The sequence below is a fragment of the Rhinolophus ferrumequinum genome, chromosome 4, assembly GCF_004115265.2.
Source record: "Rhinolophus ferrumequinum isolate MPI-CBG mRhiFer1 chromosome 4, mRhiFer1_v1.p, whole genome shotgun sequence".
Taxonomy (NCBI): domain Eukaryota; kingdom Metazoa; phylum Chordata; class Mammalia; order Chiroptera; family Rhinolophidae; genus Rhinolophus; species Rhinolophus ferrumequinum.
The window spans coordinates 84,294,741-84,301,380 of NC_046287.1; positions in this window are offsets into that span (position 1 = coordinate 84,294,741).

Below are 6,640 nucleotides of genomic sequence, written 5' to 3' on the forward strand. Positions count from 1 at the left end.
CAGATGAAGTCTCTCAGCCAGGAGACGGAGTGTCTCTGGGTCAGAGAACCACAAAGGGCTAGCAGCAGCTTAGAGATTTGTATAGTCCATGGTTTATCTAGGGCTAGCAGATGGTGGGGGCATTTTCACAGGGTATACACAGCAGGCAGGATCTAAATGGTTAAAATATGCTAATTTTTAAAACAATTCAGCTATGTTTAAAACAATTCAGTGTAAAAATTTGAGGTGGGCACTGATGAGCTTTTGAGCTATTGGGCCTGGTCTGCTGGGAAGAAGTAAACATGGTGATACCTAATACAATCAGAAGCATACTTGGCAACGTTGGGAAAAAAAATCATCTAGCCTTTTTTAAAAAAATCCATATTATAGTTGCTGTCATGTGGGGTCTCTAGTCCCACTCCCCACATAAGAACGCAGGACATGGTGAGGCCAAAAAGGAACACCCACGGAGCCATAGGTAGGGGAGTCATACCACTGTTGTCTCTGGCAGCTGGGTTGGAGACACAGGAAGCAGCCACACGATCAGCAACCTGCCGTCCACTTCTCTGCCAACCAACCTGACTTGCTAGCTGCAATCCGCGCTTGCTAGCTGAGCCACCATCTTCCTGCTAGCCCCCATTTCCTGCTAGCGTAGCCACAGCAGTTATATTAGTGGCCAATGGCTCACTGGTGGCCAACTAGCCACAGCTAATGGTCATTCAATCACAGTTGATGGCCATTTGCTACCCGAGTGAGCATCTTTCCACGTGAGGGCAAGAGCCTGGAAACTGCACTTCTGGCTCTGTCCCCCCAGTTGCTATTCTTGGTTCTAGTTTGCTGTCAGTGATTGTTGAGATACCTTCATGCTGAGCCTAAGTTGTGAATTCTTGTCTTTGTGATAATGAAATAATAGGTATTATTTTCAAGGTACAGAGTGGCCTGTGGTATCTCAAAAGGTTACCCCTCATTTGGAAGGTTATTTGTAATACAACAATCCATTTTAAACTCTGCTTTTATTTTTTAAATTACCTTTTTATTTAAATAGTAACAGTTTTTTGAAGGTTTGCATGATTTGGAGAAGAATTAACCTAAAGAAGGTTAAAAATTAGAAGAAAAGGTGAATTGGGTTATAGATTTTTCTGTTTTCAATCATTTTCTTCCCATAGAATGCACTGTAAACATAAATAATAAAAATATTTGGTTATTAATAGAGTTCATGAGTCATCACATTAAAACCAGGAGTATGCAAAGAAATTAGTTTACAATTACCTCACTTTCTCGATACGTATCTGGGCTCCATCACTTGTTTCATCTATGCACACAATCACGTGGTCCCAAATTCCCTTTATCAGAAACATGGATGTTATGATGGCTGTGAGCCAAGGAATGAATTCTCATATAGAGAATGACACACAGACTTCACATTCATACGAAAAGGGTTTCTTGGTTAAAGAAATGATGCTGTGGGCCAGAGAAAATGGAGATAGCCGAGACCTAAGCAAAGTGTGAAAACTAGAGAGAAAATGAGACCACAGGAGCTCACCCCCAGGAGTGTGCCATGATCTCCAGTTACTTAGACAGTACAATTTAATGGAGAAATTACTGGAAGAATTCAGAGAAGTTCCTTATTCGATGGCTCATATGGCCGTAAATTAAGAGGACACACTGGAAACTAAAAAACAAAAGAAAACACTAAATTTTTAAAAATCAAAATCTTCTAGAAATTATTATCTAATTCAATAATGAGTTTTGACATTATATATTTTTGAATGAATTCACTTAAAACTGCTTTTAGCAGGGTGGAATTTTATTCAACATGAATAACTATGACCCCCATACAGAAGAGGAGGCAGCCAGAGAAAGAACTTGGCCCACTTCTGGAGGCCCATGGAGGGGAGAAGAATCAGGGCGAGTCCTCTTTGGCCATTTGTTCACATAGGTGTGAGCACCAGGTCTGTGGCGCCTCTTTGTGATGTGAAGATCTTGGTGTCATGACAGCGCACAGTGGGCAGGATTTCATTTATATTCAGACATTCTATAACCCTGTCTGCAGCCTCAGGCCACTACTGAGTTCTTTAAAGCATTTGGAAAACTTGTCTCCTCTTCTTCAAAAACTTGCATTGAAATAGAATATACAAACACTTGAAGTATTTTCACAAACTGAATCTACTACAACTGGGCACCCAGATTAGGAAACAGGCAAACAGCATCTGTCAATCAACTCCAGTGCCCACTTTTGTATTTTGTTGGGGATTTTACATCTATGTTCACCAGGAATGTTGGCCTGCAATTTTCTTTTCTTGTAGTGTCCTAATCTGGCTTCAGTATCATGACGCAGCAGGGTGGCCAGGCAATGATGAGTCAGCCGTGACCTGGGACCCAAGGGGCTGGACGCAGGGCAGAGGAGGATGCTTTGGTATTGATGGGGCAAAGCCCAACCTGGGGCCGAGGGCGGGGTTTGGAGCAGTGCCAGCTCCTGTACAGCAGAAGGTGAGGCGCTGTGGCCTCCCCATCCTGGAGAGTGTGATCTAGTAGAAACTGAGCTGGGGGCAGGTTTCACTGCAGTGAGAGCTCCTGGGGTGGGAGATGGGAGGTGGGGTAGATGCCGTGGGGAGACTCCAAGTAGCTGTCAGCTGGGGTCAATGTTGGTAAAGACCGGGAGACCTCCGTAGCAAAGGCTACCTGATGTCCACAGCACCGAGGCTTGCTGGGGTTCTGTTCTCTTTTCCATTACCCTTGGGGCAAAATTCCTCTGAGGGGATTCTTTGTGCTCTGAGCTGCTCTGAGGGATTGGTGGATGAGGCGACACATATAAAACGCTTCCCGTCCTTTTCTAAGCGGCCATCCTTGGTTTGTTGAGCTCTGCAGGGTTTTTGCTACTTTTCCAGAGCTATTTTTGTCAGTTTGTAGCTATTTATTGTTTCTGTAGACAGTAAATAGAGGAGCGTTGGGACCTCCAAGCCCTCCATTGCTGATGTCACCCCTCAGTCTTTTCTTTTTACAATTATTTTTGTCATACCTCATTGATGGGCGTGATCATATAAGAAGTCAAATCCAGTCATTTCATCTCCAAAATAAAAAATTTGAAATAATTTTAAAGGAAAACATCTTCCCAATCTTTCCATATATCATCTTAGAACATTTTTTTTTTAAAGAAAGCTGCTCATGTAACAAGCAACAAACCAGTCTCCTTCACTGTGCTTATCACAAGGGAATTACACTGAGGCCTCTGACGAGTTTGCCACAGAAATGGAAACCGCCCTCAGTGCTGTTGCTGCACAATGTCACAACTTGAAACATCTCTGTAAATTGTGGGTAGTTGACCAGTGAAAGGTCCAAGTATATTGGTTAGTTTCAGAGTTGCAGCCACCATAGCGGCACCAATTGAGGTGCTGATTTCCTCTTCCCAGCAGTCAGTTCCATCTTCCCCAGCATTATAGCAGAAGCCACCAGAGGACAGGGGTTGGGACACTCTTGAGGACACTAGCTGATTGATCAGTTCACGACAGTTAAGAATATTTATTTAACAATCATCTAGTTAGAACAGATTATCTGCATTCTTGTTGTACAGTACGTTCATTTCTGTGCATCTGTAACCATCCCTGTCACCTAGCTGTATCTTTACATGACTCATGGGAACCAGGTTATTCTATCCCTGATGTGATCCATTACCTCACACACATTTACACATGGACAAAACCTCCCAAATAAGGAAGAGTACAAATCTACCTAGTGTTATGTTAAATATATTTGTTACGTATTTTATTTTTGGTGTGAATATAAATGTTATTAATTTCCCACTCTCCAGGATCCAATCCTGGGTCATACATTGCTTTAGTTGTCATATTTTTTTTAGTTTCCTGTGTTCTTGAACAGTTTTCAGTCTTTGTCTTTCATGAAATTGTCATTTTTGTAGAGTACGAGCCAGTTGATTACTGGAATCCCCCCAAATGGTGTTTCCTTCTGTTTTCTTATGGTGAGATTTGGTTTATGTGGTTGTGTTCTATTTCTTTTTTTCAGGAACACTGAACAAGTGATGTTTGGTCTTTCTCAGTGATTTACATTAGGAGTCACATAATGTCAATATTTTTCATTGTATCCACTGTTTTCTTTCAGTGATGGTGAAAATTCAATTACATGCTTAGTGTTTACCTAATGTCTCCACTGTTGACTTTTTTCACTTTAGTAGTTTCAAATGATGATTTCTCCCCCTAGCCTTCCTTCTGCATTTTTTTTTTAGTTGATATTCTACTGTAAGGGAGTCTGTTTCATTTCCCTCCACATAAAAAGGCACATATGTGTGTGTATGAATATGTTAGTTTACTGACAGTATGATCTCCTGGATTATATTATTAAATGTGCTAAAATCCATTATTGTCATTCTTTATTTTGATGATAAACTTTTTCCCAAATGTGGATATGGGGATTCCTTCAATCTGCCTCCTGTTTCCTCTTCACCTATCATCCCCTTTTACTGTACTTCCTTACTTTTCGGCCAAAGACATCTTAGGCTCATCTTGTACTTTCCCTCCCCCAACACCAATCTTGTATTTGCCTGCCTCAATCAACTTTCTCCAAGGAAACCTAGTTCCTATTATTGAGGAATAAAATTTAGAAACCAAGCTTTGAGTGGTATTTGCCATTGTGGGTGAGGTATCATGGCTTCTAGGCCCTTTCAGTGGACAGGGTTAGGGAGGAAACACATGCACATATCTACACACACATGAACAGCCAAACACACGTTAGAACACACATCATGAATTCATGCCAATAAGTGTTAATTCCAATCCAGTACCCTGAGATTTATCCTCTTCCTTAAGTATTTGTTTCCCAGTTTCCATTACTGGGTAAATGTCATGGAGGGTCTCAGTTCCCACTCCCCACACAAGAACGCAGGACATGGTGAGGTCAAAAAGGAACAACCACAGAGCCATAGATAGGGGAGTCATACTACTATATTCTCGCACGTGGCTGGCTTGGAGACACAGGAAGTAGGAGCCACACGATCCGCAATCCGCTGACTGCTTCTCTGCCAACCAACCAACCCCTTGCTAACTGCAATCCACGCTTGCTAGCTCAACCACGGCAGTTATATCAGTGGCCAATGGCTAACTGGTTACAGCTGATGGCCATCTACTACCTACCTGAGCCCGTACCTTTCCACGTGAGGCTGAGAGCCTGGAAACTGCTCTCTGGGACTCTGTCCCCACAGTAACCTAGGCTGAAAATCCTAAATACGTTTAGTCATGTACTTATTCACACAATACATTTCCAAAATTGTTACACCCTCTCCATTGGGGGGAAAAATCCAATAGCTGTAAGAATAATTTGCAGGTACTTTTGTATTTCACTTCAGAGTATATAGTAAAAACAGTGTTCAAAAATTACTTGAATTTTTGTTGTTGTTTCTTTTGTGTGATTGTGATAGTCATAAAATGTGGCTCATGTTTTCCTTTTCAATTTTTTTGCCCATCCTTGTTGATACAAACAATTTCACTTTTCAGTACACATGAAATTCCAGGACCAAAATCATACAAACAGGTATTCTCAGACGTGTCACTCCTCATATTACTTCTTCAATATTCCCTTCTACCCTGTCTAGGTTACTTTTTACATTAGTTACTGGTTATCCTTCCTTTGATTGCTTTTTCAATGCCAGCGGCTTCATAGCTCTGTGCCAACCTCTGTTCCTGACCTGTAGTCCCTCTTTAAAAGGGCTCACCTGATTGAGTTATGCCCATTCAGGAAAAACTCCTTTGTAATGACCTACAATCAACTGATTAGGGATCTGAATGACATCTGCAAAACACCTTCACCATTGCCATATAAGGTAACCTAATTAGGAGCAGGCTATTCTGTCACTGTCAAAAGTCCAAAACAGAAGTAAAGGGAGGAGATTATACAGGGCTTAATGCTAGGGGCAGAATCTTGGGAGCAAACTTAGAATACTGCTGAGCAAAATTACTGTCAGTCCCTTTCCAACTCAGAGTCTGAGGTTCTCGTTTATATGGAATACCTGCTTGGGGGTTAACCGAATGCACGAATAGAGAAGAGGAAGACCTAGAGACTCAACCCAGACCTTCTGTGCTTGTCCCCACTCCTCTCCTCAGACTCCTAGGTCCCCTCAGTGTACCCCGTCTCCCCCCATCCTGTCCTTTAACCCACATTAACCCTCCCTACTTGGATCCTCTCGAGGTTCATTCATATCCTGGGTCACCAGTACCTGTCCCAAAGCCCTGCTCTTCCCCTCCTCGCGTCACTTCCAATGGCTTAGCTTCTCCATGATCTTGAGCCTACCTTCCAATGCCCCCCTCTATACCCTCATTAAGTGGCTTGCCTGCTTATGCCTCTCCTTCCTTTATGCTTTTGTGAAACCCTAAGGTCACCGAATGCACCCTTCAATCTATCCCTGCTCCAGCAATACCTTGTGCCTCAGATGCCAGCCACGCACCTGGGCACAGATGCCCCCTCACCCGCATGTACTCACTTCTCTGTTAGTTTTTTTTCTACCTCAACTTGGCCCTGCTCTCCTGGCCTCCCATCCCGTCTCACTCTTTTCTCTGACCTGTTCAAGACAGGAATGATTGTGGTACTGTAGATAGGAAAATGTGGACATGTTTAACTTTCTGAAAAGAGGAGTTTTATTTTAATATTGAATTTT